The sequence below is a fragment of the Entelurus aequoreus genome, linkage group LG14, assembly GCF_033978785.1.
Source record: "Entelurus aequoreus isolate RoL-2023_Sb linkage group LG14, RoL_Eaeq_v1.1, whole genome shotgun sequence".
In the NCBI taxonomy this organism is placed as follows: Eukaryota; Metazoa; Chordata; class Actinopteri; order Syngnathiformes; family Syngnathidae; genus Entelurus; species Entelurus aequoreus.
This window is the reverse complement of record NC_084744.1, coordinates 40839904-40867366: the sequence shown is the minus strand read 5'-3', so window position 1 is coordinate 40867366 and position 27463 is coordinate 40839904. Positions and strand designations below refer to the sequence as shown.

The window sequence follows — 27463 nt, the reverse complement described above, 5'->3', positions numbered from 1 at the left end:
TGGAAAAATACTAAAATATTTGAATGTTCTGAATGAGTTAAAATGGCTGGTGTTGGAATGTTTCAAATCGGTCGAGAAATGTTGAAGTAGTAACATTTTTAATTGAGAAAATCAATAATTTTTGTCCAGTTCAAAAAACAACTTCCTTTTTTTTCCTGATTAAGAGGAATGTTTTGACAGTGGAACGGTTGATAAATGTGGATAGAGTAGTCGCCAGAAGAAAAGGTGAAAATAGGGTTTGAAAAACCGGGAATTCCTAGAATTTTTTTTTACTTTGAAAAATTATAGTTTGAATGTCCAGGATGAGTGGAATGTGTTGAAGGTGGGATGGTTTGAATAGGTTGAAAAATGTGGAAATGGTGAAAGTTTGAAAAATGGCCAATTCATTTTGAATGGGAAAAATGTCCCGGGGAACCTGAAATTCTGGGAAATCGGGGAATTTTTGGAATTGGTCAAGGGAAAGCCCGTGATTCCCAAATAGGCTGAACAGTTTGAAGTTGGAACTTTGGACTACCCTTGGTCTAGATTTGCATGACTTCCATACTGGCAGAGTGGGTTCAGTCCCCACTCAGAAACAGTATCAAAGTATTTGTTTGTCTACTGTATATACCTAGTTGTTAACTAATGATCAGTCCAGAATGTAGCATGACTTTTGCATGAAGTCGGCTGGGATAGGCTCCACTCTGAGCATGATAAGCGTTAAAAAATGAATAGAGGAATAATATTACAAAGATGAAGCAATTTCTATTAAAATTGCATGTAAATGCTGAAAAGCTGAGATTGAACTGAAATGCTAATGAATTGTTGAACAAATGATAGAGATTGTGAATTGTTGAAATGTGGAATAAATGTTGAAATAAAGTAGTAAAATGTTAAAATGTTGCCAAATTGCCAGCATAAAACCAGTGAACATGCCAACATTAGCATATACAATGGGAACAGCTAGGATGCTTCCAAGACGGTGCCAAGTAACAGTATAAAAACGCTTTAGGTTCAACTTTACAAAATTAGCTGAAAAGCTAATGTAAAATGTTAGCATGCTAACAAGAGAATGCCAACATGGAATAAGCTAGCATACTACCAAGATGGCACCAAGTCCAAAATCCTTGATTTTTGCGTTCAAACTTAAAAAATTAGCTAAAATCCTAGCAAACAGAATCAGAATCAGAATCAGAATCAGAATAGTTTTTTATTGCCATTGTTTGAGAACGGGTTCACAAACTAGGAGTTTTTTGTGGTACAATCGTGCAACATAAAAAACATAACACAGAATAGGTAATAAAATTAGTTTACCGCATTACCATATTGACAATAGCCTGCTAATATAAACTAACATTACCACCAGCATGTCGTTGCAGCTTAAAAGGATACATCCATCCATTTATTTTCTACCGCTTGTCCCTTTCGGGGTCGCAGGGCGTGCTAGAGCCTATCCCCCCAGCTGCATTCAGGTATAAAGTGGGGTACACCCTGGACAAGTCGCCACCTCATCGCAGAAAAATATATATATCTATATATACACACACTATATATATATCTATATATACACACACACTATATATATATATATATATATATATATATATATATATATATATATATATATATATATATATATATATATATATATATATATATATATATATATATATATATATATATATATATATATATATATATATATATATAAAATATATATATATATATATATATATATATATATATATATATATATATATATATATATATATATATATATATACACATACACACATATATATATATACATACATACACACATAAATATATATATATATACACATAAATATATATATAAATATATATATATATAATATATATATATATATGTATATATATATATATATATATATATACATATATATATATATATATATATATATATATATATATATATATATATATATATATATATATATATATATATATATACACACATAAATATATATACATACACATATACACATATATATTTACACATATACATACAGTATATATACACACACATATATATACTTGGCTAATGAACTTGGCTATATATATGTATACATATATATATATATACTGTGTATATACGTATATACTGTATATATATATATATATATATATATATATATATATATATATATATATATATATATATATATATATATATATATATATATATATATATATATATATATATATATATATATATATATATATATATATGGCTAATGAACTTGGCTATATATATGTATACATATATATATATACTGTGTATATACGTATATACTGTATATATATATATATATATATATATATATATATATATATATATATATATATATATATATATATATATATATATATATATATTGACATTCTGTCAACAAGGGGACTTTGGGGTGTTGTGTTTTCCCAGAATGCAAAGGAAAGTTGGCGCAAGCAAGGCGTGAAGATAAGTACATGCACAAGGGCGGAAGTACAAACTTGGCTAATGAACTTGGCTATATATATGTATACATATATATATATACTGTGTATATACGTATATACTGTATATATATATATATATATATATATATATATATATATATATATATATATATATATATATATATATATATATATATATATATATATATATATATACAGTATATACGTATATACACATATATATATATATATATATATATATATATATATATATATATATATATATATATATATATATATATATATATATATATGGGAACTGTTCAGGTGGGGTGGCTCAGCATCCCCATGCCAAGCCACAGCCGCCAGCCCGGCCGCCGCCACCGGTCTTTCGGCCTGCCAAGCCACAGCATCCAGCCCGGCCGTCACCACCGGTCTTTCGGCCGGCTAAGCCGCAACCTCCGGCCCGGCCGCCACTACCGGTCTTTCGGCCTGCCAGGCCGCAACCCCCAGCTAGGCCACCTCCACCTGCACCAATGCTAGCTGCTCCAAGGCTAGCACCTTTTGCTGCACCACGGCTAGCTCCAAGGCTAGCACCAGCGCCAAGGCTAGCACCTGCGCCAAGGCCAGCGCCAGTATAAGCACCACGGCTAGCACCCGTAGCAGCTCCACGCCACCAAGCACCTCCAGTACCTGCACCACGCCAAGCCACTCCACGCCAAGTTCCTGTCACAGCTCCAAGGCTAGCATCACGGCTAGCACCCGTAGCAGCTCCACGCCGCCAAGTGCCGCCAGTCGCAGCTCCACGACGCCAAGTGCCGCCAGTCGCAGCTCCACGACGCCAAGTGCCGCCAGTCGCAGCTCCACGACACCAAGTGCCGCCAGTCGCAGCTCCACGACGCCAAGACCCAAACCAAGACCCTCCATGTCAAGACCCTCCATGTCAAGACCCTCCATGCCAAGACCCGCCATGCCAAGACCCACCGCCTGCTTCGTCTACGGCACCCGTGACTGCTTCGTCTGCTGTTTCCATGCCTGCTTCGTCTGCTGCACCCGCGCCTGCTTCGTCTGCTGCTTTCACGTCTGCTGCTTCCACGCCTGCCACGACGACGACGCGCACAGCTTCCACGCCTGCCACAATGACGACGCGCCCGCCTCCTCGTCGGCCACGGAAGTGGCCGCTACCTGGTCCTCTGCCACGCCAAGTGCGCCGACCTCCTCGTCGGCCACGAATGTGGCCCTTCCCGGATCGCCCACCTCGTCAGGTACAGCGGCGCTCTACGCGTCGGCGCCACCTAACTCTGCCCCGGTGGATACGGGGACACGTGGTCTGGCGATCCACCGCCATGTCCACCTCCCACCCTCCCATGACTATTGATCATTGTTGTTGTTTTTGTTTGTTTTTGGACATCTGGGATCTGTCCGTAAGAGGGGGGGGGGCCCTGTCATGTCTGTGTGATCATGTTTTGCTTGGTTTTTGGACACTTTGTAGTTCTTGTTTTCACTCCCTTGCTTTGTCATCATAGCAACCATTAGTTTCACCTGGTTCACATCCTCATGTTCCGCACCTGTCTCACGTTTTCACATTTTGAGTCACGCACCTGTTTTCACTAATCATGTCACCAGTATTTTTAAGCTTGTTGTCGCCACGCAGTCGGCCTGGTGACATTATCCTTTCTACCTCTGCTACCTCTCATTCCAAGCCATAGTTTTCAAGCTGTTTCACGCCACAGTAAGTGTTGTTTTCGTTTTCATGTTCATAGTCTCTGCCTTTGTGCAAGTTTTTGTTTCATTAGCCAAGTTTGTACTTCCGCCCTTGTGCGTGCTTTTTGTTTGTTCTTTTTGTTAGTGTAAAAATAAACATGTACTTATCTTCATGCCTTGCCCGTGCCAACTTTCCTTTGCATTCCGAGAAAACACAACACCCCAAAGTCCCCTTGTTGACAACGATAGGTCAGGAAAAAACAAAAGAGGCTATATCATTCCTACAAGCCTGTTTCGCAGTTTTCCCTGCTCGTCAGGAGATTTTATGCGGTCCCCTCCAAGGTTTCTCATTGTCATCCCATTGGGTGGAGTTTTTTCTTGCCCTGATGTGGGATCTGAGCTGCGGCCCTTTGAGACACTCGTGATTTAGGGCTATATAAGTAAACTTTGATTGATTGATTGATTGAAACATTAGCATGCTAACATTGGAACAGTTAGCATACTTCCAAAAGGGCGCCATGCAAGGAAGTTCATGAGCTGGATGGGTCGACTTTGGAGTTGTTTGAATCGGTGGAGAAATGTGGGTTTGGTGGGACATGGAACAATGGTCTTTTCAGCATTCACACACTAATATTAATAATATAGTTTTTTTCACAAGAGGACCACAGACTAAAAAAAAAGCGATGTCATGGCATTGCTGTAATCTCATTTTGGTAGGCATCCAATCAGATTGCACACGCCTCTGATACTGCATGCTGAGAGACTGATACTGCATGCTGAGAGACTGATACTGCATGCTGAGAGACTGCATGCTGAGATACTGCCATTCTAGATGCATGTCTTCATGTAGGCAAGGCTTTATAGCAGAGAATAAGAACCTCATCCAAGGCAGGGTGGTGCAAAGTTATTGTTTCCCCAGCCTGTGGGTGTGGTCCTCAACAACATCCCCTGCCCCTCTATCATACAATGGCGGAATATCAACAAAATGCATATCTGAAACTGTTAAAAAATATATGTTATTTGAAGCCTCAACGTCCTCCTTTAAAATGTGCAGAGAAAGGTGGAATATGGGAAGTGCCCTTCTTTCCACATGATGCAACTGTTAGATGAGGCGTCACTTAATGGCATTCTCCACGCAGCGAGCCAGCGAGTCATCAGAGCGTGACGAGTGCGCCGAGTCTTATACATCGTTGTTCCCTGCAGCATCACTGATGTTACGTAATAAACATTATGCTCAGCCCGGGCGTGCCTGTAAAATAACGTTTTTTCACCACTCGTGAAAACAAGTGTACCATGAAAATATTCAACACCCAACGGGTCGCACCAGGACATGGTGAACAATTTCAAATACCAAATCAGTATTCTGTCTTACACCCAATAAACATGAAGCAGATTCACCTCAAAGCTAACCGATTCATCAAATACTGACAATATTGGCACTGACTTCATAGTTCTGGATCTAAAAAGGAAAACAAGTGCCCCCAAAATAGACACAGTAGTGATTTTACACTGTTATTATAATGATATAACGTTGCTTGGATGGCAATATATGTTGCTCCAAAAGCTGTATGTACCTTTCAGCATTAATGGTGCCTTCACACATGTGTAAGTTACCCATGTCTTGGGCACTAATACACCCCCATACCATCACACATGCTGGCTTTTACACTTTGCGCCTAGAACAATCCGGATGGTTCTTTTCCTCTTTGGTCCGGAGGACACGACGTCCACAGTTTCCAAAAACAATTTGAAATGTGGACTCGTCAGACCACAGAACACTTTTCCACTTTGCATCAGTCCATCTTAGATGAGCTCGGGCCCAGCAAAGCCGGCGGCGTTTCTGGGTGTTGTTGATAAACGGCATTGGCTTTGCATAGTAGAGTTTTAACTTGCACTTACAGATGTGGCGACCAACTGCAGTTACTGACAGTGGTTTTCTGAAGTATTCCTGAGCCCATGTGGTGATAGCCTTTACAAACTGATTTAGCTTTTTGATGCAGTACCGCCTGAGGGATCCAAGGTCACGGGCATTCAATGTTGGTTTTCAGCCTTGCTGCTTACGTGCAGTGATTTCTCCAGATTCTCTGAACCTTTTGATGATATTACGGAGGGTAGATGGTGAAATCCCCAAATTAGTTGCAATAGCTGGTTGAGAAACGTTGTTCTTAAATAATTTGCTCCGGCGTTTGTTGACAAAGTGGTGACCCTCGCCCCATCCTTGTTTGTGAATGACTGAGCATTTCATGGAAGCTGCTTTTATACCCAATCATGGCGCCCACATGTTCCCAATTAGCCTGTTCACCTGTGGGATGTTCCAAATAAGTCTTTGATGAGCATTCCTCAACTTTCTCAGTCTTTTTTGCCACTTGTGCCAGCTTTTTTGAAACAGGTTGCAGGCATCAAATTCCAAATGAGCTAATATTTGCAAAAAATAACGTTTTCCAGTTCGAACGTTAAGTATCTTGTCTTTGCAGTCTATTCAATTGAATATAAGTTGAAAAGGATTTGCAAATCATTGTATTCTCTTTTTATTTACCATTTACACAACGTGACAACTTCACTGGTTTAGGGTTTTGTAGAACGCCCCTCTAAAATGTGCACCTGCTGACAGCACCTGCAAAAGACTGCAAGCAGTTTCCTATTGCGCAGTAAGGGCCTGATTTTCTAAAGGTTTGCATGTACTAAAACACATGCAAACCTAATAGCACACGCAAAGCTGATCTCCTAAGTGTGTGCAAAGTGGATTACGTCTGTTAAGTGTTTTCATTATTATACCGAATATATGCTTATCAAAACGCCCACAATACTGGAAGGCAAAAATGTAAATATATTATGCAGCACACGCAGTGGGATTTATTAACACTCTTCACCGTTTTCGGAGCACTATTTTGCCTTTTTATTTAGCAGCCTGAAAAAGTTCCACACGACTGTGTGAGGAGTGCTCGCTGCAAAGACACACTTTGGACAGACATTTGCTGTCCTACGTATGTGTCAACATGGTCAGATGGATGGTCAGAAATAAAAGATATTAGACACGTCGTCTATTCAGCAACATCCTTTTATAATTTCACAGCTGCTGGATGACTCAAGGGGCTGATTAAAATAAATTCAATTGATGTCTTTTGGCGTCATTTAATGTTTTTAAATGATATTTGTTTTTTTATACATATAATATGTATTACTAACATACATCCTATAAGATGAAAAATTCTTGATGTACCGTATTTTCCGGACCATAGGGCGCACCGGATTATAAAGTGCACTGTCGATGAGCGGGTCTCGTCAGGTCTATTTTCATAAAAAAGGCGCAACAGATTATAGGCGCATTAAAGGGGTCATATAATAATTATTTTTTTCTAAATGTAAAAGACTTCCTTGTGGTGTTCACAACATGTAATGGTGGTTCTTGAAAAGGATTTGCAAATCATTGTATTCCGTTTATATTTACATCTAACACAATTTCCCAACTCATCTTGTATCTTGTGTTTTTTATGTTGATTTAAAAAAATTTTTTAAAAAATGGATCCACGGCCCGGTGGTTGAGGACCACTGGCATAGATGATGTTTTACACATAATTCACACCAAGAGGGGGCGACATAACGAGTGCGGCAATGGAAATGGGGCTCTCCAACTAGTACAATTATTTATCTATTGATTGCTCATATTACTGATATTATGGTAAATGACTGCCAGATTCATTTTCAAGAGCAAATTATACATAAGACAACTTTTTAGTGAAAATTCAGTCATCTGGGCATGTTATCATAACAACATGTAATATTCACGTATTTTGATCATTTTTGCGCATTAATTTCACATGGCATAACAACTTAGGCTTTTTACTGCGACAACATCACTGATTACTACTCACTGCAGACATCATGAGAGCCAACAAACATAACAAAACATCACTTACTGTACAACTTCTGCTCTCAGTGGGATTGCTGTTAGGACTCCCGTTTAAAGAATTAATGTTAATCCTCGCAAAGAAAAAAATGGGGTGGAACAAAGTGTCTTTTCGGGTCTTTTTCGCCATTTCCAGGTCTAATTTGGCTCTCAGAATTGTACCAACTTCTCAGTTTAATGTCCACATCCTTTAATTTTTAATCTATAAATTCACTTTCATTAGCTCTGAGGCGAAAAAGCTGCTCACCAGCTGATGATGTCAATACAGAAGCATAAGGCAGTTGCCTCTCTCTGATCAATTGCTAAATGTAGGTCCTTAACGTTAGCGCTCATAATAACAATATCGCTCATACTTGGTTAATATTCACATCACGTAATGTAAAAGGTGCATCGTTGGAGATTTTTGGATTGTTATTTATTGGGTTTTATGGGCGAAATGACGTCACGGCTCCCACTGGCTCCATTGTAGGCGGACTTTTATGTACAAGTTACACTAATAAAAATTTTTTAAAAACTTATGTGTTCTTGTCTCTCATAAGGATATTGAATTATAGGCAAAATTCCAAAAAGAAGTGCAGTTCCCCTTTAAGCAATTTGCTAAGATGATGTTTTGGCTGGTAAATTTAATTATGAATAAAGATTCTTGTTGATTAGCCAATTAATTCAGTACTTCCAATACTAATAATCCCCCTAAAAGACACAGGTTTTAACTCACTATATTAGATGATATAAATAGACCTAAATTAGCCTGCTCAAATAAGGTGTGTGATCTGCTGCTTTGCCAACGGTCGTGTATGTAAGCATGCAATAAAGTTAATTATTCAAAGTTAATCAATACTTGCACTTAGAATGGAAGTGGCCGGCGTGGCGAAGTTGGTAGAGTGGCCGTGCCAGCAATCGGAGGGTTGCTGGTTACTGGGGTTCAATCCCCACCTTCTACCATCCTAGTCACGTCCGTTGTGTCCTTGGGCAAGACACTTCACCCTTGCTCCTGATGGCTGCTGGTTAGCGCCTTGCATGGCAGCTCCCGCCATCAGTGTGTGAATGTGTGTGTGAATGGGTGAATGTGGAAATACTGTCAAAGCGCTTTGAGTACCTTGAAGGTAGAAAAGCGCTATACAAGTATAACCCATTTATCATTTATAAGTGAAGCCGCCACGGTCACTTCGACAAACCTGTTTGTCTGTGTAGACAATTAAGGGATTTAGGATTAGGGATGGGCACTGAAACTGAACAACGTATGGACAAATGAACTCAGCCCACTAAGCCAATAAAGTCAGCCTCCCTGAGGGGTCCCACCCTTCTGCCTTGCTGGGGGGGATCTTTTAAAGAAGATTACAATCATTTGCCAGGTGTGCAAAAAGCACTTAGCTCCTATTATGATCTTAATATTGACTTTTACGTCATCCAATGCATTTCCCTCTTATCCATCCATACAAGGGATGCCATCTTCTGATATCAGTACTACTCTATATACTAGTATTTACTTTCCATATTCTGTGTCTACTGAATATACAGTAGACACAGAATATGAAAAGTAAATACTAGTTGTTTGGAATAAACACTGAACCTTCTTCTAATAATAAGAAGAAGGTTGAGTTTTTATTCCAAACAACTATAGCAGGGGTGTCCAAAGTGCGGCAAAAATTGCAAAATGTATTATATTGCAAAAATTAAAAAAAACATTTAAAAAAAGTGGAATGAGGTGAAATCTAACAATAAAAGTTGCAATGTTGACACAAAGCTGACATGCAGGCTGTTTTTTTTCTTTTGTCTTTGTTTATTTTTCTTTTTTTTGCCATTGCTAAAAAAAAAAAGACTAAAAATCTATGTTATAATTAATTATTACTTAAAAATGATTACTTTAAAATGTTTTATGTGGAAAAAATATTGCATATATTGTGTGGTTGCCATAAAAATACATCAAAGTTTTATTTGACAAAAGAGCACAATACAAACAAAATAATAGTTCAAACGTAAAATCGACAGATATATCCGAAGTTGATCTTGTAATTTAAATGTTAAAAGTTAAAAAAAAAACTAATAAAAATGTATCACTTTATGAGTGGGGCACCTTTTGGATCCCAAATATATTTAGTAGGATTTTATTTAACTTTTCACTGTGATTACTCAAAAATTTTAAAGAATTAAAATCAATGGTGTCCTGCATTATTGATCTTTTAGGGCTCTAATTACTAAATACTGCATATTTCAGTTTTACTATAAAAAACAAAGTTGTCTTTGACAGAAAAGGCATAAAACATTTTTTTTTTTTACTTTGTATCAACCTCAAGTTGATATAGAGATTTACTGTAAGCGTTAAATTTAAAAAAATTATAATAATTTGACTTATTTTTAACAGTTTAATGACTGAGACCCTTTATGGTCCCCGGGAGCCCTAAAGGTTAAAAAAAAAAATCCATAAATTTTGTTCAGGTTTGAAAATGAAAAATATCCAAATGGCCCCCGCATGCTTAAATTTTTCCGTGTGCGGCCCTCAGTGGAAAAAGTTTGGACACCCCTGAACTATAGGTTATGTATGCAATATGAATAGGACATTTTTGCTTCTAATCAGCATAGGTGGACATATTTGTAGGTGCTTGGTGGACGGTTTGTGCAACTGTACACAGGATTTACTCAGATAAAACTAGAAGTTTGCAACAAAGCTTCACAGACACTATTCATTGCTTCATCCCATCCTAAAAGTGTGTCAATTTTGCAAATAAATATAATTTACAGTAAGGGGTTGAATTATTTGAAGTTCAACTGCATGTATTAAAAGCATAATATTGTGACTGCAGGCATCCTGCCATGAACGTTTTACACATGTTCTTACAGAGATGTAGAAGCACTATTTGCCATCTTTTCTTGGAAGAAAAAAAAAGGTTTTCATAAATATTTAATGTCTCCATAAAACAACCCTTTACAGCTACTTTACTATAAAACCTGTCACATGACGTTCCACAGCCTCTGTAGCAGAACCTCCAGGTTGTGTAACAGCTTCTTCCCTCAGGCCACAAGACTCTTGAACCCCTCAAAAAACGGATTAACTGGCTGTAATATAAAGACAATATAACATACATCCATAAACGTGGATGCATATGCAAAAGTGCAATATATGTATCTGTACAGTAATTTATTTATTTATATCTGCACCTTATTGCTCTTTTATCCTGCACTACAACGAGCTAATGCAACAAAATGTCGTTCTTATCTGTACTGTAAAGTTCAAATTTGAATGACAATAAAGGAAGTCTAAGTCTAATATTATTGCTGACAGAGTGTCAACTTTGGTCTGTAGCAAGAAGAGGAAAATTCAACCCGTTTTTTTGGGATCACTCACTCGTGACAAATGACAAGGAAATGGGTCATGGTCACAACACATCAAACGCACACTCTGGGCTAAAATACACACAGGGTTGATGAAAATGCAAAGTTAAAATGTTTGGAAAATGTTAAAATTGAGGGGAAAAAAAGAAAAAAAGGTATGAACATGCAAGAAATCGACAAAAACATATTGTATGTGTCTAATATGAACAGTATATACATTTTATATTTTATAATTATTTATTTACATAATAATACTGTGAAATGATTCATTTTCTTAATCAGATTAATCACACTTTTAACATTTGAATTAATCATGATTAATCAAAGGTTAGTACATGCTTGAATGTCATTCAGGCATTTTTTTAAGTGTGTTCTGTGGTCTGATGAGTCCACTTTTCAAATTGTTTTGGGAAACTGTGGACGTTGTGTCGTCCGCACCAAAGAGGAAAAAAAACATCCGGATTGTTCTAGGCGCAAAGTGTAAAAGCCAGCATCTGTGAGGATATTGGGGTGTATTATTGCCCAAGGCATGGGTAACTTACACATCTGTGAAGGCACCATTAATGCTGAAATGTACATACAATTTTTGCCATTCAAGCAACGTTATCATGGACGCCCCTGCTTATTTAAACAAGACAAATGCCAAGCCACATTCTGCACGTGTTACAACAGCGTGGCTTCGTAGTAAAAGAGTGCGGGTACTAGACTGGCCTGCCTGTAGTCCAGACCTGTCTCCCATTGAAAATGTGTGGCGCATTATTAAGCAAAGAAGAGTCCAGACTGTTGAACAACTTAAGTTGTACATCAAGCAAGAATGGGAAAGAATTCCACTTCAAAAAGGTGTCTCCTCAGTTCCCAAACCTTTACTGAGTGTTGTTAAAAGGAAAGGCCATGTAACACAGTGGTAAATATGCCCCTGTGACAACTTTTTTGCAATGTGTTGCTGCCATTCAATTCTAAGATCATTATTATTTGCAAAAAAAAATAAGTTTCTCAGTGTGAATATTAAAAATCTTATCTTTGCAGTCTTATTAATTGAATATAAGTTGAAAAGGATTTGCAAATCATTGTATTCTATTTTTATTTACCATTTCACTCTGCACTGTCAATACATTCACTATTCTGCCCTCATTACTTGTTTCCAGCGTGTGCTGCTAGACAGATAGTTAACAGCATGAAAAAACAGAAGCTCCAGAAATTTTTTTGAGAATTGATGTTCCTTCTTTTGAATTATTTTTCTTCGTCAGTGTTATTTCTTTACACTTCATCCTTCATTTAGGACTGCAAGACTGAAACTATAAACATATAGTAAACATTACAAAAGTATAATGTCCATTGTGTGTTTTGCATAAATCAAAGAGGTTTAGTGTTAATACAGTCACACAATAAACTACAGATGTATAGAACTGAAACTGGACTGTCACTATGGACTGGACTCTCACACTATTATGTTAGATCCACTATGGACTGGACTCTCACACTATTATGTTAGATCCACTATGGACTGGACTCTCACACTATTATGTTAGATCCACTATAGACTGGACTCTCACACTATTATGTTGGATCCACTATAAACTGGACTCTCACACTATTATGTTAGATCCACTATGGACTGGACTCTCACACTATTATGTTAGATCCACTATGGACTGGACTCTCACACTATTATGTTAGATCCACTATGGACTGGACTCTCGCACTATTATGTTAGATCCACTATGGACTGGACTCTCAGATTATTATTTTACATCTGCGGTCCCCTCCAAGGTTTCTCATTGTCATCCCATTGGGTTGAGTTTTTTTTTGCCCTGATGTGGGATCTGAGCCGAGGATGTCGTTGTGGCTTGTGCAGCCCTTTGAGACACTCGTGATTTAGGGCTATATAAGTAAACATTTATTGATTGATTGATTGAACATGACAAATTCACTGGTTTTGGGGTTTGTACATCAAAAAGTCATCTTTAACAGTAAGATGTTTTTGGTTTACAATGTTTTCTACTGAGGTTATAGTTTGTTGAACTGCATAATACTCAAAAAAAATTCTAATACTGCATTTTGGCATCCTTAATTCATGAGGGCGGCACATTTCTGCATTCATTTCGAGACAGCTCCGGAAAATGAGGGTTTGCACATATTTCCAATAAATTATTATGTATTGTGGCAACACAACTAAGTCAGCTGCTTATTTGCCCTAACACACTGACTTCACTGTCCCCTATAAACAGTGTGTAAATCTAATTTTACCCTAAGACATCCGATTTAAATGATGAACTCTCTAATTGATGCATGTGACTTAAGGCTTGAGTCGATGCATTGTTGGCTTCACTTCAGGCATCCTCGATTATGTCTTCATGCATTATTGCATTGTGATCATGGCTTTTTCATGCTTGATTTGGGAAAATATGCAGCAAACTCCTCAGAGCAAAGGGAAAGTTTCAACCCCTTTTAAAAGACTGTTGGTTAAAGTTATCCTGTATTTCCCACACGTACAGCTATTACGAGTATAATCCATAACAAAATGTTAGAAAAGATGCCCACCTGCACGTGCTTTTTGTTGTTATTGCCTGGAAGGGGTTGACCTCTTAATCCAAAGCACACAGCATCATGCAAGTCTTGGGTCATAGGTCCCATCCAGCATGGTCCAACAAGATCCAATACCTCCGCCTGTGTCACTCTTGGAGTGGACGACTGTGAGCAGCGGTTGCTAAGTGATTACTCGACACTTTCTGTCCCTCTCTCTCTTTCTCTCTCTCTTTCTTTCCCTCGCTCCGTTCTACGCACATAATTCACGGTGGTTGCCTGATCCATCACAAACCACTGCAAAGGGAAAACACAAATATACCACAACTGTTCAATGTGACACATTCATGAGAATCTACAAACGTAGTTCACGTTGTACCACGACAACATTAATGCCAAGTGTGGCTATCCTGCCACGGACCTTGTGTGGGGGTCTTATGTTTGGCCATGTTACTAGTGCATTTCAAGCTTACAAGGACGCTGAAAAAACAAGCATTTGCTCTTATGACCTTCACAAGGAATTAATGTTGTTTTTCAAATGACAAAAGTAATTTTTTCTGCCAACACTTCTACTGACAAAAGGCAGATCCTTAAAGAAAAGGGAAAGCAGTGCACACTTTAGCAGGTAATTGTGCTTTAAATGTAATTCAAAATCAATACACTTCATTCCCTGACTGAGTAATAATGCATGGCAGCTTGAAAATAATTGATCGGGAAATATTGACAAGTAGAGCAATGGAAATTGATTCAAGAATATATTTTGCGCTCTTGATCTTGACAGGTTATTAAAGTGGAACTTCATTTTTTTTTTTTTAGAATTTTGCCCATCTTTCACAATCATTATAAAACACATGACGGATGTATTTTCATTTTTTTTAATGCGTTCTAACTCGTGAATAAACATAAATAAAAGTTTGCTTACTGCAGAGCCAATAGGAGGTCCTCTATTCCACCCATAAAACCCAATAAACAACCATCTAAAAACCGGCAACGATACTCCATTTACATTTTGTGATTTACATATTAACCAAGTATTAGTGATATTGTTATTATAAGCGCTTATGCAGACAAACTTTTTACAGCAGGGTTGTGATCATGATCTTGTGTTGAGTTGAGTTTGAGTCTATTTCGAACATGCAAGCATACAACATGATACATCACAATTTCCAGTTTCTCTTTTCAACATGTTCGAAAAGGAGTAGGAAGAAGCAGAGCTTATTTAATCCTACCCCTTTTCCTTTACATAACAGTTGCTAAAACTTTTGTTCACTTCCTGTTCTCAATTTATTCACAATATACTCCATAAGTAATCACAATAATGTTTCTATACTTGACTTAGGTGATCTATATATACAACTGATGAATATGTTTTTGCTTTTTTCCTGACATATTTCAATGGTTATACATTCTAAGATATTATCTATAGCAAATGACATGTTTTTTACCACTTTGTAGTTCAGGTTCTTCATCACGTACACAGCTCCTCCTCCATTTTTGTTGGTTCTGTTGATGTAGTTTAGTTCATATCCTACCAGATCAAAATCTATTCCTTTTTTATCATCAATCCATGTTTCTGTGACAGCAATCACTTTGAAGGGTTCGTTGATGTGTTCCAAAAAGTTCTTAATGTTGTTGTAATTTGCATACAAGCTTCTGCTATTAAAATGAATAATTGACAATTTGTTATCACATTTAATATTGCTATTATATTGTTCATCTGTATAATAAAAACAATTATTACTAATGTGGGAGTCCCTTGGAACATAGTAGTGTCGATGCTGAATTTAGGTGCTTGTTTTCTGTCAGAGTCCATTATCATCGTTGTTGTGGTAGCTGTGTAAACTTTAAAAATTGTCCAGGTCCTTGCTGTCATGGACAGCAAGTACTCTTGCTTCTGGACCTCCATTCAGCTTGATGTAGATTTTACAATTGGCGCTCCAAGTTCCCTGGATTTTTCCCTGCTTCCTCAAGTCGCGTGCTTTCTTGCCGATTCCAGCGTTACGTTTTGTGAGATGCTCATTCATGTACACACTTGTTCCCTTCAGCTTCTTTCCCTGTCTCAGCAGTGCCATTTTGGATTTTCTGTTTACGAGTTTCACAAGCACGACTGGAGTGGCGTTGTTGTTTCTTCCGTTCAGTGGGATGCATGTTTCGATGGTATTAATGTCAATTTCAATTTCTTTTGATTGCAGAAAGTTGACCACTTGCTGTTCTGCTGAGACCATATCCATTTCATCTGGTTCACCTTCATTATTCACAGCTTTCGCATAGGATCTTGGTTTAATTCGGTGCCCTGTCACGATGATATCATTCATTCGTTTATCTTGATCCATTTCATCTATGATGTTCCTCAGCATGTTGTTGTCTTCTTGAAGGGTCTTCATTTGTTTGCTCATTTCAGTGGCTTCATTGTTTCTGGAGTTGTTCTGAGTTTGCAAACTTTCTATATTTAGCTGCAGACTTTTCACATCTTGTTTGTGTTCTGTTGTTGCTTTTTCAGATCTTTTTTCATTTCTTTAATTTCTTCTTTCATTTATTTCATATCATATTTCCATGCATCCATCATTTCTTTCCATTTTTCTATAATTTCTTCTTTAAATTCAATGAATAGTTTTTGTAGTATCCCTTCTAGATTCCCATCATGTCCTGTGTACAGCCTCAAATCTTGTTCCCATTTGTGTCCTGTGTCAGTTGACTCCGAAGGTTTCGGGGTTTCAGTCTTTCCGTTGCCTTTTCGCATCGCGGCAGTCGCTGACGTCAGTGCCTCTTGCGCCATTCAAAGATCAATGTGAGGTGTCAGCCTGTCAACTTATATCACTCTGCGACGTCGGAATCGTGTGTGCCAGTGTTGACATATTTGACTGATCAGCTTCTTCCTTGCTCCTCAAACTTTATTTATATCATAAATCATGCCTTTCACCTGGATACTAGAAGAACGGCAAGTTGGTACACTTTGACAGCCAATTTAGACCAGGGAATGGTGAGAACGACACGAAAAAAATGCTTGGTTCTACACCCCTTTTCTTCGAAAGAATTATGAGTCATTCTTCATCGAAACGGGAATATAACACGATTCAATCAGTTGGCATGCTAATGACAGCAGACTTTGTGATGTTTTATTATTTTGTTGGCTCTCATAAAGTCTGCAGTGAGTGATAATCAGTGATGTTAAAAATAGTGAACGTTGTGATGCGTTTTTAAAAGTAATGCGCTGCATATGCTTAAAATTATTAAAATACATAAAGTTTCCTGTTACTACATTACATATATACGTACTTACATCAAGTATATAAGAAGGGGGGAACCTCGATGTCATTATGAGTTTGTAAAGCCCTTTGAGACACTTGTGATTAAGGACTAGAAAGATACATTTTGGTTAGTGCACATCTGACCTATTACAGTTAGCCCGACAATTTTGAGTAATATAGCCTTCAAAATCCATAGGATTCTCTCACATTAATGAAAAATCCCAACCAGAAAATGTTGACATTTTATGTGGTGGAAGGTCCGAATCTTAAACAGCAACAAAAGTGAATTTAGTACAAAAGTTTTATTTACCCGTAATCAAATGGTACAAGGTTGAATTGAATTGTCATGCAAACAGACAACGTCCTCCGGAGACGTTGGATGAATCGAGAATCATGCGAATCATACATAGACTTGGTCTACTTGGCCATTTACAGTATGTGTTTCCCTCATGTGTCAAGGTCCCGTTGTTTTGGACCTGTTTATTCTGCAACCTCCTTGAATCCTTTAGCCATAACAAACAATCAAAACATTTTGTAGAATGGTCAGGCCGACCATAGATTTAACTCTAACCCACATATGCTCCTTCAATGGTTCAGAATAGAAAAAAGAGAAACGAGCAGACATTCTTAATGCTTTTCGACCTCGCTCTCTCTCTCGACTTCGACAGACACAAAATATGGTTCAAAGGTCAGAAATTCCACCACAATGCCCCCTTCCAGGGTTTTGGAAGGGTTTTCATTCACAGGCAGAAAAAAATAGAAATGAAAAAAAGGATTGAAAATAGTGAGTGGTAGAGAGATGTCATAGGGTACTAACTACAGGCATGACATGTTGAATGTCCATCCATCCATTTCTACCGCTTGTCCCTATCGGGGTCGCGGGATTGCTGGAGCCTCTCCCAGCTGCATTCGAGCAGAAGGGCCAACACACACACTCACATTCACACACTAGGGACCATTTAGTGTTGCCAATCAACCTATCCCCAGGTGCATGTCTTTGGAGGTGGGAGGAAGCCGGAGTACCCGTAGGGAACCCACGCAGTCATGGGGAGAACATGCAAACTCCACACAGAAAGACACCAAACCCAGGGGATCGAACCCAGGACCTTCTTATTGTGAGGCACACGCATTAACCCCTGTGCCACCAATGTTGAATGTCCATCCATCCATCCATTGTCTACCGCTCGTCCCTTTTGGGATCGTGGGGGGTGCTGGAGCCTATCTCAGCTGCATTCGGGCGGAAGGCGGGGTACACCCTGGACAAGTCGCCCCCTCATCATTCAACATAAATAGGCTTCATCTCTTCTCTAAATGACAATATTCCCAGATGGTTTGAAGAAAATCAAAGTACTGACAAAGACCATGAACCTACCAATCTGACCTCATCTGACCCATCTTGGGTGAGGTATCGACCAGAATCAAAATGTTTTTTGCTGAAAAACGTATAGAACATTTGCTAAAAGTGGCAGAGCTTCCCTTTGATGGCAGAAAGGATGAATATGCAAATGCGTGGCAGGTGATCTCAGTGTTAAGTGTCATTTAAAGGCCTACTGAAATGAGATTTTCTTATTTAAACGGGGATAGCAGGTCCATTCTATGTGTCATACTTAAACATTTCGCGATATTGCCATATTTTTGCTGAAAGGATTTAGTAGAGAACATCGATGATAAAGTTCGCAACTTTTGGTCGCTGATAAAAAAGCCTTGCCTGTACCGGAAGTAGCGTGACGTCACAGGTTGTGGAGCTCCTCACATCTGCACATTGTTTACAATCATGGCCACCAGCAGCGAGAGCGATTCGGACCGAGAAAGCGACGATTACCCCATTAATTTGAGCGAGGATGAAAGATTCGTGGAAGAGGAAAGTGAGAGTAAAGGATTAGAGGGCAGTGGAAGCGATTCAGATAAGGGAAGATGCTGTGAGAGGCTGGTGGGACCTGATATTCAGCTGGGAATGACTAAAACAGTAAATAAACACAAGACATATATATACTCTATTAGCCACAACACAACCAGGCTTATATTTAATATGCCACATAACAAACACCTCCCCCCTCCCGTCCATATAACCCGCCAATACAAATCAAACACCCGCACAACACACTCAATCCCACAGCCCAAAGTACCATTCACTTCCGCAAAGTTCATACAGCACATATATTTCCCCAAAGTCACATACGTGACATGCACATAGCAGCACGCACGTACGGGCAAGCGATCAAATGTTTGGAAGCCGCAGCTGCGTACTCACGGTAGCGCGTATCCAACTCAAAGTCCTCCCGGTAAGAGTCTCTGTTGTCCCAGTTCTCTACATGTTTGTGTTGCTGCAGCCGGCCGCTAATACACCACTTCCCACCTACAGCTTTCTTCTTTGCTGTCTTCATTGTTCATTAAACAAATTGCAAAAGATTCACCAACACAGATGTCCAGAATACTGTGGAATTTTGCGATGAAAACAAACGACTTAATAGCTGGCCACAATGGTGTCCCAAAATGTCCGCTACAATCCCTGACGTCACGCGCAAACGTCATCATACCGAGACGTTTTCAGCAGGATATTTCGCGGGTAATTTAAAATTGCACTTTACTAATCTAACCCGGCCGTATTGACATGTGTTGCAAGGTTAAGATTTCATCATTGATATACAGTATAAACTATCAGACTGCGTGGTCGGTAGTAGTTGGTTTCAGTAGGCCTTTAACATACGTAAAATGGATGGATGGATGACTGTTTCCAAACTCATGCGGCTGCCTAGAGGGCGCTAACTTTCCAAAGAGTTGTAGGCACCCTCTTCTGGCTTTGAGCACTTAACACACACACACACACACATTATATTTATGTTTGCTGCCAGCTAGCGATTTGGCAAAGTTTAGCTACTAACGTTGGCTATCATTGCATCATGTCCTGTCTAGACAATCGTCATCATCATCGGCGGTCATTCGAAGCGAGTATGACGGTCCTCCTGGTATGGGGGTATCCCTTTATGGAGGAATCCTGTGCGTGACTTTGTTTAACGTGGGGAGACTGGTGCACAGACAGTCACCACACGATCCTTGACAGATCCGGGTCAGGGTCCAGTGGCATGGAGTCCAAGATGACTGGAGACCCTTTTCTGCTGCAGCCTTCATCCGCCATCCCCAGGGGCGGATTAAGAAATTTTGGCCCCCTGGGCCTGACATGGTCTTGGCCCCTCAACCCCCCGCGCGTGTGGGCGCACACACACGCACGCACTATGCAAGAAATACTGTATACTGTGAACAGACATGCACACTGTACTGTACAGAAGAGTGCACATACTGCACACACACTATTAGGTATACCACACAGACACTGACAAGCACAGGTTTCACACAGACACAGGGGGAGGGGATAAATGGCCTAAAAATAAACATTTTTGAAAATGATTACGCCCACTTCAGTGATGGTGCATTGGGTCATTTGAGAGATATTATGTATTGGAAGTTGGTAGCTATCATGAAATAAACCCCCCAACCCACCCAAAAAACTAAATCGGACATGATTTTTGCCCCCTTTTCCTCCCTTCTATCATTAAAAATAAAATAATATCTTAGGAAAACACATTGGCATAACGGCAGCTGTGCAGCAAATTGAGGCTCAAAGTCTGTATCTATTTGTGGTTAAGCTTGAGGAGAAGGAGAAAGGTAAAATGATAACATGCATCGGAGAGCACCACAAAGAAAGGTGTAGGCCAGTTCATGGTACAAGGGCTGCATGCAGGTCAAGATAGCCCATTTCCAAGAATGCTATAGTGGCTGGACAGGCACTGGACATGTCCTGAACTCAGTGTCAGACGTGGCTGCCGAATACTTGGATGAAGTGAAGCAGCTGACAGATCTCATGCTGCCCCATCTGAAGACTGTCCTGGCCAGGCAGAGGATGGATGAGGAGACCTTCCCAATGGACCCTGTCAGTGAACAGGCTAGTAACATTGATGGCACCCCTGTGCACAACATTGGGATGGAGAGACAATGTGGCAAGGTGGACTACAAACTGAAGAAGTTGGGCACACTGAACGCAGTCAATAGGTCAATAATTTTACAGAAGAGCCAGGAGCTTCAGAGGTTTCAAGGCAGCAGCACAAGCAAAAAGGGAGGTTGAACTCAACTGGAGTAAATTCATGAAGGCAAAATTCGAGAGTAGGGCAGATGAGAAACAAGAGATGGCTCAAAGAAAGGAGAGTAAGAGACTAGACATGCTGGACACACTGAAATCTTTTGATGGCCCCTTCACGATAGTGGGGAAGTTGAAAAGTTCCTTGTGGATGAAAGTCTGCACAAGAATGCAAAGCTGCAGAGAATGAAGCTTGAGGTTCAGTTTGCCAGAGAAAGCACCAAGCTTCTGCCTAAAGTCAATCCTATCTTCACAATCCAGGTGACACTTCCCAGAAATGGCAAAAGTGCAATTCTCCAAGTCATAATGGATACTTAGAATGTTATGGTGGTGGTAAGTATTCATGAAAACAGGTAGCCTAACATTAGTGAATGGGTGAATTCTGGAAATAACCTAAAAATCTTACACAGTGCACCTTTAAGCAAGGGGTTTCTTTCGTGCTTTCAATTTTGCAAAATCATCCACCACATCATTGAAGTCCAACTCTCTTGTCAGCTCACTCTCAATTGCCATTAGAGATAACGCATTTAATCTTTTCTGAGTCATTCTTGTGCGCAGCTCATTTTTTACTCTTGACAAAAGAGAGAATGAGCGTTCTCCCTCACAGTTACTGACCGGTAGAGTGAGAAAAATCTGTAGCGCAATGTATGTATTAGGAAACGTAGGCTGTAGTCCAAAATGTATTATTGTTTTGAGCAGTCCTGAAGGGGTCCTCTCCTCATCAGTGTTGTTGAGCTGTATAAAAGATTTGAACTGTATAAGCTCCTGTCCAAGACTTTCATTGAGGTCAGATGGGTATGATTCAGTGAGAATCTTGGCCTTGTGAAGGACTGAAGCATTGGACTCTGTATCCAAAGAGAAAAGGACACTGAACAAATTGTTCAGATGTTTGTAGGCCTCCAGACGGTGATTAAGGCTTGAACTCAGTTGATCAATAGAGGCAATAAATGTCTCTATTTGAAACAGTTGCCTTCCCTCAAGCACAACATCTGGGGATGCTGATTCATCAGCAAACTTTTTACGTTTCCTCGTCCGTTCAGCCCTGTAAGATGGGGTGCCACCCAACATGTTTAAGGCTTTCTGCTCAAAATGATCAAATAGATCTCTTTGGGAGAGAACAAAGGTGCGCAGAGATTCCAGCAATCTAACTGCTGTACCAAGGTCCATGTCTGCTTTTTGAAGTTGCAGACTTGTGGCCTGAAATCTGGACAGAACAGTGTCCCAAAAGCCTGCCATGAAGGCCATCTCAAGTGAATCCAGCTTCCGCACTAGACTGTCAGCTTCAGTTCGTGTGTCTCGTTTCTCTGTGTCATCAGTGGAAATAACCTGTAGTGCTGCTTTTATTTTACTGTAGTTCTGCCACAGTGCTTTGGTAGATTCTGCACGGCAACTCCAACGCGTGTTGGATAAAGCTTTAAGTGTGAGATCTATGTTGGAATTGCCAAATACCCTGTCCCATCGGTGTGTGGATGCAGTTGTGAAGTTGTAAATAGACTGAATCAAGTCAAAATACTTAGAGACTTCATTTCCACATCTGTCAATGCTGTTGACTCCCACCAAATTCAAAGAGTGAGCTGCACATGGAATATAGTGTATTAATGGGTTGCTTTTCTTTAAGTGAGCCTGCAACCCATTATACCTCCCTGACATGTTGCTGGCATTATCATAAGCCTGCCCCCTGCAATTTGACAGCTCTAACCCTAGATTTTCCAACACAGACATGACACAGTTAGCCAAACTTTCACCTGTATGGCTAGTAATGGGCTCAAAACCCACAAAGCGTTCAACAACACTGCCCTCTTTGCTAACAAAACGGAATATGAATGTCAATTGGTCCACATGAGATAAATCTGGGGTTGAATCCACAATGATAGAGTAGTATTTGCTTGCTTGCAGTTCATCTGCTATAGCCTGTTTGGTTTTTGCACCCATCAATTCAATGAATTCCTCACAAATGGTGGAGGACAGATATGAGGTATTACCTCGACCCATCTGCCCAAACTTTCTGATGTGATCCTTTGGAAAGGGATCAAATTCAGCCAGGACCTCCAGAATACCAAGGTAGTTCCCATTGAGAGGAGACCCTAACGATTCATTTTTACCCCTAAATGCAAGGCCCCTTTCTGCAAGGAATTTAATGACTGCAACAACTCTTTGTAACACCTGCCTCCAATAGCTGCTCTCTGCCTGAAACTGTTTGAACAGGTCTGCATCAACTGTGGCACCTTTAGCGCGGTTCAAGACTGCTTGCATGCAGGTTATGTGCTCAGCACTTCGCTCATGTTCACCAAATCTTTCTGAGTGTTTCCAATCACAATAGCCTGTCACAAAAGAATGCGTTTTTGGGGAAAACAGTTTGCATGCAAAGCAGTAAACATTACCAGTAGAGGGAGAGTACATCAGCCACTCTCTTTGTACTCGTTGTCCATTGGGCAAGTGTGAAGTAAAATGTTCATTGTTTAGGCATCGGGTTTTGCCTCCTAGCCCACTGTTCCTCACAGAAGCTGGATAATGGCTGTGACGGTTGTGAAATGATTTTGCACCTCTTTGAATAAGAACTTCCTTCATTGACTCAGTGAGGGTCTCAGCCCATTTAGCGGGATCACTAGGTAGAGTTGTCACTGTAGATGGTGTTGAAGAAAGATTCAGCTCATTTTCTATGCTGTCCAGAGGTGCAGTGACCTCACATTCATCCGAGCAACTGGCTACTGCTGAATTGGTTGAATCATAAGCATCAGAAGCATTTGGTTCAGTGTCTACACTTGTAGTGGTCTCAGGATCTTGGGAGCTACATGCTAGCTCAGGTGCATTGCTAACCTTAGCTGAATTTGCAGTAGCATTTATAGAATTGCTTTCAGCAGATGTCTTTGTACTGAAGAAGCTGGAGATATTTGGAACACTCTCAAGTAAAACTGATTCCTTTTTTTTCTTTTCTTGCTGAATTTTTTTTCTAGCTCCTCCACTTAAACGTTTATGATCCATATTTCCCTTCTTTCTTTGCACATTGGCTCTTTGCCTATCACAACAGATAAACCAACTATGTGTGTGTGTGTGTGTGTGTGTGTGTGTGTGTGTGTGTGTGTGTGTGTGTGAGTTTGTTTGTGTGTTTATGATCGGTGCTGCTTCCTTCAAGTGTGTGAGGTGATTTAGAAAACTAGCAACCCAGCATCAACACTCCAAAGCAGAGAATAACAGCTTACTAGCATAGACAATTGAGAGCAGAGAATCAACTGATTCGTCTGATAGACAGCAGGAGAGCAGAGTGGTCAGTGATGATCGAATCAAGAAAATGTCTAAATGGCAAGGGAACAGACTGATTTGTACTGAGGAGAAAGAGAGAGAGAGCCAATTACAGTGAAATATATTCCAAAAGAGCCAAGTGACTAGCTGAAGGCAGGGACAAATGCCTTGGAGTGACCAACAAGAGTGCAAAGTACCAAATGGCAAAATGTGGAAAGACCAACAGGCAGATCTGCTTTTACCTCTTATCTTCACAACCAAAAAGTTGCTAAATGATGTTTTCAGTCGCTAGCCAGGTATGGCCAAAAGACGCGAAATCTAGCGGCAAAGTCGGTCAATCACACTGACAGTGAAACAAATATTTTGAAAAGATAATAATTGTACACCTTTGTGCACTTTAGTCTTCTATCTAAATATTTTCACAAAGGACACCAAGGCAGCTTGCTAGCTATGATGGGAGCAACAATGTCTGATAGACAGCAGGAGAGCAGAGTGGTCAGTGATGATCCAATCAAGAAAATGTCTAAATGGCAAGGGAACAGACTGATTTGTACTGAGGAGAAAGAGAGAGCCAAGTACAGTTAAATATATTCCAGAGCCAAGTGACTAACTGAAGGCAAAGACAACAGCCAGATACCTTAGCAGAGACCAACAAGAATTCAAAGTACCTAATAGCAAGATGGCGAGACCAACACAATAAATTGTATTAGGATTTAATTTATTAACGTTAATCTTAACAGCCAAAAAGTTGCTGAATAATGTTTGTAGTCGCTAGCCAGGTATGCCCAAAACAAGAGTCGCTAAACCTAGCAGCAAAGTTGCTTAATTGCAACACACTCTAGGATTCAGGGGAATTAAGGATAATAAAGATATTAATTGTACAACTTTTTGTACTTTTTTTCTAGTTTTTTGAGTCGCCAGCCATGTATGGCCAAAAGTCGCTAATTGAATGCCAACGTTGCTTAATCGCCAACACACTGGGACTCACTGAAGGACTGACTGAATAAAAAAGATAATTAAGATAATTGTGTACTTTTCTCTTCTGATATTTTCTCTAAGGACCCCAAGCTATCTGCAAGCAGCAATAATGTCTGACAGACAGGAGAGCAGAGTGGTCAGTGATGAATGGCAAGGGAACAGGCTGATTTGTACTGAGGAGAAAGAGAGAGAGAGAGCCAATTACAGTGAAATATATTCCAAAAGAGCCAAGTGACTAGCTGAAGGCAGGGACAAATGCCTTGGAGTGACCAAGAAGAGTGCAAAGTACCAAATGGCAAAATGTGGGAAGACCAACAGGAAGATCTGCTTTTACCACTTATCTTCACAACCAAAAAGTCGCTAAATGATGTTTTTAGTCGCTAGCCAGGTATGGCCAAAAGACGCGAAATCTAGCGGCAAAGTCGGTCAATCACACAGTGAAACAAATAATTTTAAAAAGATAGTAATCGTACAATGTCTTGTACTTTTGTCTTCTTTCTTAATATTTCTCAAAGGACACCAAAATGTCGCTATCTGCAGGCAGCTTGCTAGCTATTATGGCAGCAACAATGTACCTTAGAGTGACTGACCAACAAGAGCTCAAAGTACCTAATGGCAAAATGTGGAGAGACAGACACAATAAATTGCATTAAGATGAAGAGAACTGTTGCTATTATTAATCTTAACATCAACCAGAAAGTCGCTAAATGTCACCAGCCAGGTATGGCCAAAAGTCGCTTAATTGGCCACACACAGTAACAGAGAAACTAACAAAAAAAAGATCATAAAGATAATAGTTGTACAACTGTGTGTACTTTTGTCTTCTTTCTAAATATTTTCCCAAAGGACACCAAAATGTTGCTATCTGCAGGCTGGAGCGTGCCTATGTTCCCCGGGTCCTATGTTCCCCGGGTCCTATGTTCCCCGGTTGTTCCTGGGTCTTTGTATGCGACCGGGGAACTTAGGACCCTTTTTCTAAAAAAGGGTCCTATGTTCCCTGCATTGTATCTGGCGAAATTGCGAAATTGTGCCCTGACCAAAACCATCCCTAAACCTAACCTGTCACAGGGCGTTGTGGAGCACTTTTTTTTGGCGAAATTGTGCCCTGACCAAAACTATCCCTAAACCTAACCTGTCACAGGGCGTTGTGGAGCACTTTTTTGGCGAAATTGTGCCCTGACCAAAACCATCCCTAAACCTAACCTGTCACAGGGCGTGCGGCAGCAGATAGAGCAACTCAAACGCGAACTTCCTTCCTTCGACAACTTAAACGCGTTTCTGTCATGCGTGTCTGCGTGCGTCTTACTTAGTCGCGCATTGGAAGCAGCGGGGAACATAGAACCCTTTTCTGGAAAAAGTGTTGTACGTTCCCCGCAGCGGGGAACATAGAACCCTTTTTTTTAAAAAGGGTCCTTAGTTCCCCGGTAGAGGGGAACATAGGACCCGGGTAACATAGGGACGGGGAACATAGGGATGACCCGCTGCAGGCAGCTTGCTAGCTATGATGGCAGCAACGATGTCTGCCAGACAGGAGAGAGTGGTCAGTGACGATCGAATCGAGAAAATGACAAAATGGGTCAAAGACCAAAAAGTTATTAACTGACAGCAGTGACAAATGTCAGACTGTAAACTTTCTCGAAAGAAAAGGACAAAATGGGAAGATGCTGATAATAACAGCAAAATGGAAAATATAAGAATTTCCAAGTAATGCTCAACTCAAGTGTGTGTGTGTGTGTGTGTGCGCGCGTTAAACTTCTTGTTGAATGATTTCAAATTATCTCTGAGTCTGAACTGAGGGAAAGGAAACCAAATTTTGAGCAGTCTCTCACGAGTTCAAAATACCAAATGAGGAGATTCTAAAAGAACAGACCGGTTTATGAAAGACTTGATGGGGGAGGGGCACAGCTAAGAATACTTGAGTGAGATTCTGTGATCCAAATTCGA

General features: G+C 39.8%; 1 pseudogene; it reads right to left on the bottom strand.

Moving 5' to 3' along the window:
• The window catches only part of LOC133664898 (rap guanine nucleotide exchange factor 4-like), a 134154-nt pseudogene that overhangs the window by 51351 nt on the left and 55340 nt on the right, over positions 1-27463 (bottom strand).